Raw genomic sequence first — 12637 nt, 5'->3', positions numbered from 1 at the left:
TAATTCAAATTCAACTGAATTATACTACTTTAATGCTGCATATTTTCTCCTGTTGTTGATTAATATACCCCTTGTGCAAACATCTTCCTCCTACCTGATGCCTTCAGTAATGTCTCAATTTGTTGCTGATGACATTCAAATTTCCCCCAGAGATACCTTGTGAAGTCACAAACAGAGGATTATGCCCATCAGTGAATGACTCAGGCAAAAAGTGATTGATAAGGCAAATAAATACTTAGATGTTAGCAGTCAGTGAGTTGTGATATGCAAGAGGGAAAACAAGTCTGCAGACATTTCAGCTATATATCTCGTTTTCTTAATTATCTCTTTGTTTGCCAATGGTCTTCTTAATAAATTATCCTCTCTCATTATCTGATCTGTTCTACATTTTCAGTTATGGCTCTTCTCAAAACCAAGTAACAGTCAGTCTTTCTCAGCCTGAAGCTATTTCAATACCCAACCTGCGTCCCCAGACAGAGGAAATACTGCACAACTGTTTTTGAATTGAGAAACCGTGCTTGTGCTGAGTTTTATGTAAGCAATAACTCATGACACTGCATAAGTTTCAACGGAGTAAGAACATCCTGAGCATCCTGCGTAGCAGAAGGCTGAGAAATCACGACCATGTATAACCTCACATGTGCAGAAGTCAAAAACCAAACACAGAATAAGGCCATAACACAGGAAATACATTAGTAAGCATAGAACAAAACAAAACAAAACAAAAAAAAATCAACTGAATGGAATTTTAATTTATCTCTATGTCCAGAACTTCAAATGCTTGTTTGGAATACAACCACCATTTTCTGTGCTAGGCATACTGAAATTCCTATACAGGAATAAGATGGCTCATTAAATTTTCAGTATTTTCTATTCCATCTATTTCAAAGTATGCCCATCTTGTCCCCCGTCCAAGCCATCACAAGAATAAATGTAAAGATAAATGAAAAATCCTGATTACATCGCAGTAGCACGAACATGACAAAGCTGAATGACTCTGCCAGACCAACAGTTCTGAATGTCACAAAAGTGTTCCATCATGCTCAGAATCATTTTTCAGAGACTATTATACTTAACTTTTGGAAAATGTTCTCTGTGAGAACCATCTCAGAAGAAGAGGTAAAATGTATACTGTAACTTTGTTAACTCATTCTCATGTGATTTTGTTGATTACACTCCATGTCTATGTGGAGACCTGAAGTAACTGAAGGCAGACAGCATAAGAAAGTCTGTAGAGTAAGCTCACAAGGATAACTGGTCATCTTTCAGAAAAGATAATGCATCTGTATTTAAACAGGTAATAATTAGCCACTTTTTCCAAAAGCAGATTTCTGTTAAGCTCCTTACCAATTACTACTTAGTTTTGAGAGCACATTTAGGGGGAAATGATTGCAACAAACATATCTTCTGGATATGTCTTTTTTATGACTAAGTAAGAATTACAACTTTTCAAGTTTAGTGCCTTTTCAAAATAAGGTTATGAGGGGGTTATGCTGACAGATTAGCTGCTTCTGATACTACGACCACAGTCCTTTTCATTTATGCGCCCATCTGCCCATTCTGTTACAACCTGCAACAGAAATGTTACAAGCACAGGACAATGTCCCTCACATACTTAGTGGAGACTATAAAACCAATAAAATAAAATGGGGTTCATGAATTCTTGCAAAGCAATGCTATTTGGTAAGGCAAGATACCCAAAAGACTGGACTGATATTATGTCTACACCAATTACAAAGCTGTACGTTTAGTCTTGATCAGAACGATTTGCAGGTTAGGATATATAGTAAATCTTAAACTTCTGGCTCCTAGACAAATGAGTATTTTCACTCACAATGAGACTGAAGCCACACTCCCTGTACATGGAATGGAAAATTGTCATCCTCTATCCCTCTCAGTAACTGCGATGAACTACCTCCAGTGTTTGTCTGCTTTCAGTTTCAGCAGCAGAAGGTTCTCTGAAGAGATCATGTTTTAACACAATTTACAATAAAACCTTTAAGAGCACACTGAAAAAGGAAACTCCCAAAAGAGGTTTCTGATGGATGGAAAGAGTTTGATGCACTTTCTATTTCTAGGTATGAGAATGGAGAAGAGTTATCAGATTTTCCTGAGACTGACATGTAAGTTTGGTCCTGAAGGAGATATAAAGAGGTGAGCTATGGTGTTGGTAACTACTACATGACAGCATGAATTACTTTGTCATTCTGACACAACCTCATGGCTCTGTAAGCTTAGGAGCTAGTCTGGGTGGATGATTACACAGAATAAGTATAGGCATGTGTGCTCAAGAACATTAGCTCTAACATGGATGGTAATTCTAATGTTTTATTATATTCAAAGCAGACAGTATCTGCTATCATATTCCCTTGTTATACATCCACTTACAACACCTAAAACTTGATTTGTGGCCTTTATGAAGTACAGTGAGAAATCATCCTGAACTCCCTTTTCGAAAGCAGCACATAACCAAAGATAACATTTTACTATGATTCATATACTTTGGGATATTTTCATAAATCAGCCAAGAAATTAATTATAAAAACGAACAGATTACATTCCCTTCCACTAGACAGAAAATGTTATTGTTGCTTTCATTTCACCTTGCAAAGATACAGAATCATTAGTATATAATACATGTGTGTGTATAAACACAGATATACATATACACACATTAAGAGACAATGAGATCTCAAATTTAAGTAGAATCGGAATGTATTTATCTTACCAAGTTTTAACAATTTTGTAATTTTTTAAAAGACACCGGCCCTCTAATGTAGTGTTATTGATCAGAATTGCTCAGAAGATACAACTCTGTAGGGATTCCATCACTTCCAGACAGAGTATTTTTTCCTTGTAAAGTGCTAAGAAGTTGCTAATACAGAGTGTAAGAGACCCTGAAAAAAGCATCAGAGAAGCTATGCACAGGAGAAAAATAAATTCTGTGAAACACCTACCAATATAATATTAGCAAGAGAATGTCTATTTGACATTGATTCTCAGAAATTAAGAATGCTGTGTAAACTGTGGTGGATTTAAGTTTAGTATTTTAGACTACAAGAAATTGTTCAAATGGTAGGTGGTTCTGAAACTGAGAGAAAGTGCAATGCAGAAGCAGATAGCAGGAGCATATGGAGGAAGCAGACCAACAGTGGCAAATTATGCAGTGAATTCAGAGGAACTAAAGTCTGTGTTGCAGGCTACACGCAGAAAGACAAAATCATTTAGAAGAACCATTTTTCAATACCACTGAACGAATCACCTCAGATGGGTCAATGCCAGCCCTTTGATGTGTATATTCTTAACATACAGTTTCCAATGCCATCAGTAAAGATTTGCATTAATTAGTTAAAATAAATATTCCTATAATTAACCTAATTAGAAAACTTTCAGTGTGCTGAATCTTTTCAGTGGAACAGATTTTTCTGTATTGCTAGTGAATCAGATTTTTCTTTTCCTTTTTCTTTTTCTTTAATACGCCAGCTTTATAGCAAGCAAGCAAGAAAACTACATCTCAGGCTGTCACTTAAAGGATCATACTTTTAACCTACTCCTTTCATCCAAAGCTCTTTACCTTTACTGACACCCTCTGGTCCCTATCTCTAAGTCAGGTTTGAATTCATTCCAGCACTCCATCCAAAATTTACTTTCCAAATCAATATTTTGTGGAGCACAGAACTGGACATTTTCTGAAACCCCCATAAATCATATCACTGATTCCCCAATAGTTCACCATGTCAGCAATTTATTCAGGGGACTCAAGCAAATTTACCAGTCATGACCTTCCTGTATTGAATCTGTGCTGACAGCTGTAAGTTACGCATTTCTTAAGGTTGCGCTTTATTACTTCCTAACAGCAGTGGTTTTAATCATACCTTTTATCTTAGTTGCTAGGATATTTTTCCTCAAGATCTGTTGTCAAAGCTGGTTTCTTCCAAGTTCTCAGCTATAATTCAGCCAGTCAGACTTTTTGTATTTTCTGTTTTCATTCTTAGTACATCTGCCCTCATTATAAAATGAAATTAAGTTCCCTTCCCCTGACATTTTAACCTAAGAGTCAAAGTATGACCTTCAGCTTCATATTGACCAACAAAACTAAAATGTACACTCTTAGTCTCCCGACCATCCACCTTCTATCCACCCAGCTATCTTCACACTTCATGTCACACTCTGCTAGTTCGGACTTTTTGCATGGGCATTTGCTGTTTAAGTGTATGAAATAGAAGAACTGCATGTTGAATAGTCCACTTTTAAAACTAGTTAGCTGTTATCACCTTTAAGAATGCTTAACGCTTCATCCTCCTTCCTTTATATACTTGTTGTCTTCCAAGACTTGGTCTTCTTAACCACATCTCTTAATCACTCACATAGTTAAAAGTAAATTGCCACAGAGGGCCACTATACATGAAATATTCCTCAGTTACTATAGTTCATGTCTCAATTTTCTGTCTTCCATTTAGAATACCTCACACTAGTAAAAAAGAGTCATCCCTCCCTAACAGATAGATAGTGAAATTTTGGTGGTTTTTTTTTTTTCACTTACGATTTTGCAGATAAATGCTTTAGTGATTAAAAACAATTTATGAAAATATATTCTTACAAATTGTAATAGATATTTTATAGCACTTTAAAGTAATTACCCAATTATTGCTAATTCTTTTGATATCCACTGTAATAATATTAATCACAATTAACTGATTTTGTGTTAATATTGATTGTCACTAAGTACTTCTGAAGGAGTTCTACTATAATTCAGCAATAATTAATTGCACGTTTAGCAACTGGAAAATGTCATCCAAATTTTAATTATTGGGAATCCCCCTTAGCTTTTGGCTAACAGTGAACATATAATTTATTTGTAGTTTCAAACTTTAGGGTCTGATCCAAAACTCACTGAAGACTAGAGAAATGTTGACTCCTTAGAAAACATTGTCATCAGGTCCTTCATTAAAAAACATTATTGAAAATACGTCATTCAAGGAAAGTGTTACTTTTAGAATTAAAAACATGAACAAACTTTGCAAACACATTATGCCATGTTTCTGAAATATTGCAACACACAGAAAAGTTTAGTCTTAAGTAGTCATGTTACACTATCTTGTGTAACTTCTGTGTTATGAAGTTTCTGTGCTCAACAGTAACGAAACTAAACATCTGAAGAAGTACAGAGATAGTAATGGAAGCCGATTATTTCTCTAAGATAAAAATCTTAAAAAACACAGTTTCACTCTCTATTATAGAAATAGCCCTCGGTTCATCTTCTACCCAGCTCATAGACATTCCTCATAGTCTTATTCGCTGTCCTCACATCATACAGGAAAAATCAGTGCATCTTTATGTCATTCCATCTCCTCTGCCTGCCAGCAAAGCAGAACAGTCCAGGCACCGTACTCTTCTAATTCAGGAGATAATTGTTTATCCCAAAGTACCATTTTGAACTTTATAACAACACAACTTCAGTGCATCACTATAAACTCAATACACTAGATTATTTTCTGTTTAACCCTCAAGAATTAGCACAGTAGCTCTCCCAAACATAAAAAACAGCACATTAAAATAGGCATTTTTTTTCTCTGGAGTACGTATTTTTTCTAAAAGCTTCACATCTCTTCACAACTCATCCACTGCAGTCGTTTGCTAGCTAGTTAAATGACAGGAAGCATGCAGGAGATCACAGTAATTTCTGCTTCAACTTTTTTCCTCAATTTTGACAACAATTTCAACATTAGATTCAGAACAAAAAGCAAAACATATAAACCTGAAGAAGCCCAAAAATGGGATCTCTGACCATTGCTGGCTTCACAGGAGACTGCTCACAGAGATGCTGCGATAGATACTACAACAAATAATCTGCACGCACTCCAAAGTCTAACCAGGGAAACCAGTGCCTAGCTGGGGGAATGGCAGAGACACTTACCGCTGCTGTGGCACCGTCTCTCTCTCGCCCTGACTCTCAGTCTCTCTCTCCCATCCTCCTGACAGCCTCAAATATAGCAGTCCCTTATGGTGCTGAGCCTGTGTGGAGCAGAGGATTGCAGAGTTGTTTGGGTTTTTTCTTTTTTTTTTAAACCATCCAGAGGTAGTTCTCCAGATCCGACCGCCTCTCCTCGCCTCGCTCACTGATGAAGAGACCCAGGTGAAGGCATCCGCGTCGGCAGCTCCCGCGAGCCCCTCCCGGCCCCGCCGTGCCCCCTCCCCGGCGGGGGGGGACGAGGCACCTCCCGCGGCTGCTCCCAGGGGGGCGGCGGAGGCTCTGCCCGCCCCTGGCTGGATGTGTGTGTATGTGTGTGTGTGTGTGTCTATGTGGACGCTTATGTGTGTGCCATGTCACACTGCCGCCCGCGGTTCGCCCCTACCCCTAAGCGCACACGGACTCCCCCCTTCTTTTCTCCTCCTCCTCGCCGCTTTCCTCCCTGATTTTCTCCTTTTCCCCACTCTGCCCCGGAGCGTGAAGGCAACAGGGTGACTTGACAAGCGCTCTTCCCTGGTCTATTACTCCTCTCGAACCCAAGACATCAGCTTTCCCCAGAAATCACTTTTTGCCCCTATCCCCTTTTTCTCACCCCCCTCCCCATCCTCCTTCCAGGTAGATTATTTATTTAAGATTTTTTTTTTTCTTAAATGTATATTGTTCCCCTCCAGCGGTGATGACTCTCTCTCCCTTCCGCGCCCTGCAGCCGGCCGCTGAGAACCGCGGCCGCTACCTGCACTGCACCGCCCCGCTCCGCGCCCGCGCAACCTCCGCCTTTATACAGCGGCGGCTGGAAAAACACCAGTGGCAGCAAGCCCGGTGCCGGCAGCTGTAGCTCCGCGGCTCCGCCAACCTCTTCCCTCTCTATTCCCCACCATCCATTCGCTTTTAATTGCAGACCGCTTCAACAGCTCGCAGCGCCCCGCCTCGCCCCATCTTCCGCGCTGTGCTCCGCGCCGCTGCGCCCTCCTGCCACCCCCCCGCCTCTGCGCGGGCCGCGCAGCCGCTCCCCTGCGCAGCACCGCCCCCGCGGCCGCTGCGCGCCTGACCCTGCGCAGGTGGCGCGGGTGCGGAGCCCTGGGCAGGGCTGGCGGAGCTGCCCTTCGGCGCCGCCGCTCGTTCAAATTCGCGTTTTTCGTGTTTTTCGGTATCTCCGTGCTCATCCTTATCTGTACTGCCTGCTCACACTTTGTGCCTGTAATGGCCACCCTCAGGATCTGGGCTGATTTTAAATCCTTCTCTTTTTTTCCTGTAGCAATGACAACTTTCTGCTTTAACATTTATTACTACTCTGCCCTTCTATATTTTTCTTTCCTAGCTTTTTTTTTTCTTCCAGAATTAGGTCTCTTTTTTTTTAACTTATGTGTTAACTAAATGTTGTCTAGTTCCTATTCTCCAAGATTTTTGTCTGCTTCAGTGACCGTGTTGCAATGGTTTGTACTTCCTGAACATGTGTGGTGTATAAGCGTGTGTGTGCCTTTTTCTTTACTAACACGTCTTCATATCTTTTTATTTTCCTATCTCAAGTATTTTCTGATTAATTTTTAGAAACGGTCTTTTATTTGTTTTCGATTCATGGGGAAGAGGAATTGTTTGATTTTGGAATTTGCTGGGGGTTCTTACAGACTCTAATCTTAAATCTTGACAATACTGATATGAGTTTTTTCTCTGTCTTTTGCTTGTCTTTTATATTGAAGCCTCTAGCAAGATAAGTTTTCAGGGATGAGTGACACTGTTTTATACACTTTTGTGGTCTTGTATACTATATGGAAGTCTGTCCGAAGATTTGCAGCTTGACACCATGTTAAATGAATTCTGCCCAGTAATATCAGTGAGGATGAGCTGAATAAACTCACTCACCTTTCAATTCCTTTTTTTCTTACTCTAGGATTGTAAATTTCAGTTCGTCATAACCACCTCCCACTGTCTTAACTATCATAGTGAAAGACAGAGAATGAACTCATCATTAGAAATTGACTTTGCATGCACTAGCCCATACAACACAGAAGAAAATTGTCTCCGCAACTGTGAATGGGTCTCTAGATATATTTCTGTGGGACAAGAGATGTTGACACTTGACACAGGTTCTCTTCATTGACTCATTTCATTGAGTATTGTCATCTGGTCGTTATTTCCAGTGTTACTAGGTTACAAGACAGCATTTAATCAGAAGCCACGAATAGTGACTGCATTAATTCTAATCTTATGAATAACTTATGAGACTCCATTTCTCAATATTTCGAAAGTGAATGTTAAAGCCAGAAGCATTTTTTGCTAATAAATATATTTTTTACATACTGTAGTCATTTAGGACAATGGTGAGGAATTACTTGTGAAAAGGTGACTTTCACTGGTTACTTGTTTTTACAGGTAGAGATGGAATTAAAAGAAATAGATTTTTTTCAAATTTTATTTTTAAGTCATAAAGACTGGATTTTATGGCCTTTATCTTCCCTTGTGGAGTTTATAGGTCGAGGTTATTTTTAAAGACTACTATAAGGCCCACATACCATACCCATTGGGCTACGTTATTTTTGCTTTTAGCTCACTTTTATCTAAGAATTCTTGCCAAGGCAGTGTCATGGAGGTATACAGAAACCGATCCAAACAAAATATAAGCTTGAACTTTATTTCATGACAACACAAAAACCAAGCAGCAGAAAGCAATGAAAACAGAGACAATCCAAAATCGATCAACACCCTGATAACATTTGACACACCACTGTAAGTTCGTTGTACCAGTCAGAGTATTACTGCACGTTAGCACATGAGAACGATAATCCAAAGCGCACACATGCTCATTCACAAAGGGGAAGCTCTCTCAAGGGTGCCCAGAAGAAATAATTACTTGCCAGGGGCAGGGTGAGGGCTCTCTCAAGAATATATCCAGAAGAAATAATCACTCACTAGGGGTAGAGGTGAGGGCTCTCAGTCCCAGGAAGTTTCCTTAGGCAGTGTCGCTGACTGAAGGGGAGAGATTCCAATCACAGACCCAGTGCTGTGAGAAGACCAACTCAAAAGAGGTTTTTGGTGGGGTTCCCATTTATAACCTAGTTCGATCTGAGCTGTGATCATATATGATCATGTCCAGAAGATTCTCTGGGCTGAGGCACCCCATTGGCTGGGGGCACTGTCTGTTGACTGAGGAGTCCTGCTTCTCTTGCTCCCCCAGCCAGGGTGTACATGACGGGGGTCACTGTACCCCAGTGGGTGCATGGTATTTGACAGCCAACCAAAGTGTGTATGGAATGACAGCCAAGGTGGGGTGTAAAAGTTACGAAACTAAGGGCGTGAAAGAGCCAGTGGCTACCATGTTAGAAGCCCTGGTACCATAGGTCACAGGTACCTGTTTATTTTGAATGGCTACTTTTTATGTTTGTTTCCTTCCTTTTAACTTCACATCAGCAATATTTCTACAAGGACATATTTTTACCTTTTCGTTTAATATAATTAGAAATTGACTGTGTATGTATGAGTACCATTTTTATTTTTCCTTGACAGTTAAGTGGCACACAGCTTTTAAACAGGTTAACATTAAGTTTGATTGTGTGTATCCTTTGCAAGGTCAGTTCTGCTTTTACTCCATCACTGTAAGACCATGAGCTGGTTTATGGCATATATGTTCAATGTTTAATGCATTGGCAGTGAATGATATTCACCTCTTTGTTACGGTAATATTGTTGTTATAGACTTTAAGTCAATCTAGCTGCATTTTGCATATTTGATCTAGTTGTCTAACCATCTCTGTATGAATGCCCTAATCTCTCTATCTTCGTGTCCCCAGTGGGCAAGCAAACAGATGCAGCACATCTGCAGAGTCTGAATTGTTTCTGAGCTCTTCTCTTATTTGTTTTGTACATCTTTCCTTTTAATTCAATCTCTCTTCTTCTTTTAAGCAGAGCGTAATGTAATATTTTTCTTTGTCAAATGGAGAGCTATCTGAGCAATACCATTATTATTGGGACATTTCATTGTACTTTCTTAACCAATTGATGCATATAAGTAAAAGTTAGGGAGTGAATCTTGAAGAAAATAATTGGCTGCACAACTTTCTCCTACACATCTGTGTCTGCAACAGCACTGGGGGCGTATCTTTAGAGCAGCATGAAAGATTTTCTCTCTCTCTTCCCCTCCCCATTTATAACAAGATATTCCTTTGGGTACCTGGAGGACAGTATTTAATAAATACTAATTTTTGAAAGATATGCATTTGCTTTATTTTAGTACATAACTGTATCAACTTAGTGGCAGCGACTGTATTTTGTCCTCCCCTAGAACATCTGGATAGACTCATTCAGTTCCTCATGGCTGCATAATTAGACTTATGAGAGAATTTTGTAGGGGGATAAGCAGAATTATGTGTACATGTGACACATAATTCTTCAGGCCTTGGGCAAACAGCAGAAGATGCAGAGCCTACCATGCAAGCTTTCAGTTATAGCAGATAATTAACAAACTGGAGATGTTAGCAAAGGGAAGAAATTGCTGCATAAAATAAACAAAAATAACCAACCTCTGAGGACTTGAGTCTCCTAAATTTTCAGAAGTGCAGACAGATGACAGCCAGTCCAACATAAAGACTGGCAGAAAGTTAACCTGTTTGAAAAACTTTTGAAGCAGCAGAATGAAGCATGTTCCATATTGCAGACTTATATCATGACACAACAGTCTTTTTTATTCTGCAAGAGAAACTTCTAAACTGGATATATTGTTTAATTAAACCATGGTTTAAGTAAGAGAGGATTACAGAGCCATACCGCAGTTAGTCAAGCACCTTAAGGATGGTGAGGCCATTCTGTTCCTTGGTGGACAACACCCAGTGTAAATTTCCACTGCTGCCTAGTTGAAGACAAAATAGGCTGGGTAATTTTGATATATCCAGGTACAGGCAGTATATTACTACCAAAACAATGGTCATCGAAGAACAAAAGCAATGCTGTGGTGTTCAGTTATTTACAGAATGGGACAGGCTGGGATTTCCCTTGTCTCTGCAGAAGCCACAGCCACTGGGAGAGCCTTAGGGAAGTGACAAATGTGAACATCTTAGGCTTATGCCAAATGCATTTATACACTGATTCTCCGCTGAGTGTTACTGGCTTTGTGAAGAACTGGCCCAAAGGAAGCCAGCAGAACAGGTTCTTAGTAGTCAGTCTCCTGGCTACTGACAGAAGCAGGGTAAACTGGCCATGGGAGAGGATTCCTTTTATTTTTCCTTGCGTGCTTTGTGTGACATGTTTTTGTAGCTTCAGAGGCAGAATAAAGATAAGGGACATGCAGATTCATATTTTCTCCTGGCTTCCCTAATCTTGTGAGAGACATACCTGAAACATCTGTTGAGAGATACAATGCATTGCTTTTGATGCTGTGATACAACTGTACTAGTTGGTATGCTGGGAACAGCAAAACCATAATTTTCCTCATTCCTTCCAGCTTGATCTTCACCATATGCACAGGAAGGATCTAGTGTCCCCTGGAGACTGATTTTACTTTCTACAAACGTGGAGCAGAGTTTCTACTTCACATGGGAGCAAAACCCACAAAGGGGTGAGAAGTGGAGAAAGAACAGATCTGTTTACCACTGCAACCATCCCATGGCGACATGAGCTGTTCAGATAGCAAACTATTTAGATGTGGTGAGTCATAATCCTCAAAGCAGAGAAAAACAGAAAGGGGAATGAGAGGTTCTCTAAGCACCACAGAATTTTAGAACAATGCTTAATTATACCTGAATGTTCCAGTGACAAAGAAAACTGGATGGTAACAAAGATAAATCCTAGTATATCCCTAGCCGACATTTCCAAAGAGAGAAGAGCATGAAGGATGAATAAACTGCCCTCCACTCAATTACATAATGGTCAGAGACCATGACTTTTGGATGCAGACAAGTAGATATTAAATGTAGGTTCCTAACTTATATTCAATAGCTAAATATAAATGGCCTGATTTTTTCAAAGATGTTGAGCAATTCCAGATTCCTCTGATTCCTGTTGGTACTTAAGAAAAAAAACAGACTCTTCGCTCTTCTGTTTAAGTATCTAACAATGGTACACAGAATTCTGCCCTTATAGATCACGCCATTACAGTCTACTTTGTAAAATATTTGAAGATACCATTGTGCCTTGCAAAGATGCTCCAAAAGAAAAAAGAAAATAATTTCCCTATTTCTTCCTGTTAATGAAGCAGATGAGGGACAGAATTCCCATGGCTTTAAGTGTGCAGTAACAAATGCCTTTTTTTTCTTTTTTTTTTCCTATCCCCTCCCACCTCAATTCAATAGAAATACACTACAAGAAGTGGCTTGATGTGGGAAGTATCCTTGTCACTAAAAAACCTTCTTAGGAGTATAGTACACCTACAACTACACTAGCAGTGAATTAAGCTTTTCACTACTTCTAGATAATGAGCCTTCAGTCCTAGGTGGTTTTCCTGTTGAGGAAAATAACACAAATCTGGAACTTATGACATAAGCAATTTATGTAACCCACAGCTTATGCCATTATCTTTTTTTCCAGAAGATTTGTGACTCTGTGAATGAAGTATGAGGAAGACAAAGTTCCTGTAGTTTTCAGACTCCCGTTGCTTTCTGGAATAGTCACTTAAGCATTTCAGGGTCACACAAACAAAAATAAGAATTCTGGAATATAACACAATGTCCAAGACAATGCA

At 39.6% G+C, this 12637-nt stretch overlaps 1 protein-coding gene across 4 annotated transcripts in view; it reads right to left on the bottom strand.

Annotated features, from left to right (window-relative positions):
• Positions 1-6191, bottom strand: part of CNTN5 (contactin 5) — a 706531-nt gene extending 700340 nt beyond the window's left edge. The window contains exon 1 of one of the 4 annotated variants that reach the window (XM_065043870.1): positions 5918-6191. The gene's annotated coding sequence lies outside the window, so the exon portion shown is untranslated. The remainder of the gene's footprint in view (positions 1-5917) is intronic. The other 3 variants (XM_065043985.1, XM_065043938.1, XM_065044067.1) reach the window with 3 other exon arrangements.
• Between the last annotated feature and the right edge of the window lie 6446 nt (positions 6192-12637).

The sequence above is a fragment of the Columba livia genome, chromosome 1, assembly GCF_036013475.1.
Source record: "Columba livia isolate bColLiv1 breed racing homer chromosome 1, bColLiv1.pat.W.v2, whole genome shotgun sequence".
Lineage (NCBI taxonomy): Eukaryota > Metazoa > Chordata > Aves > Columbiformes > Columbidae > Columba > Columba livia.
This window is presented reverse-complemented; position numbering and strand designations above follow the sequence as displayed.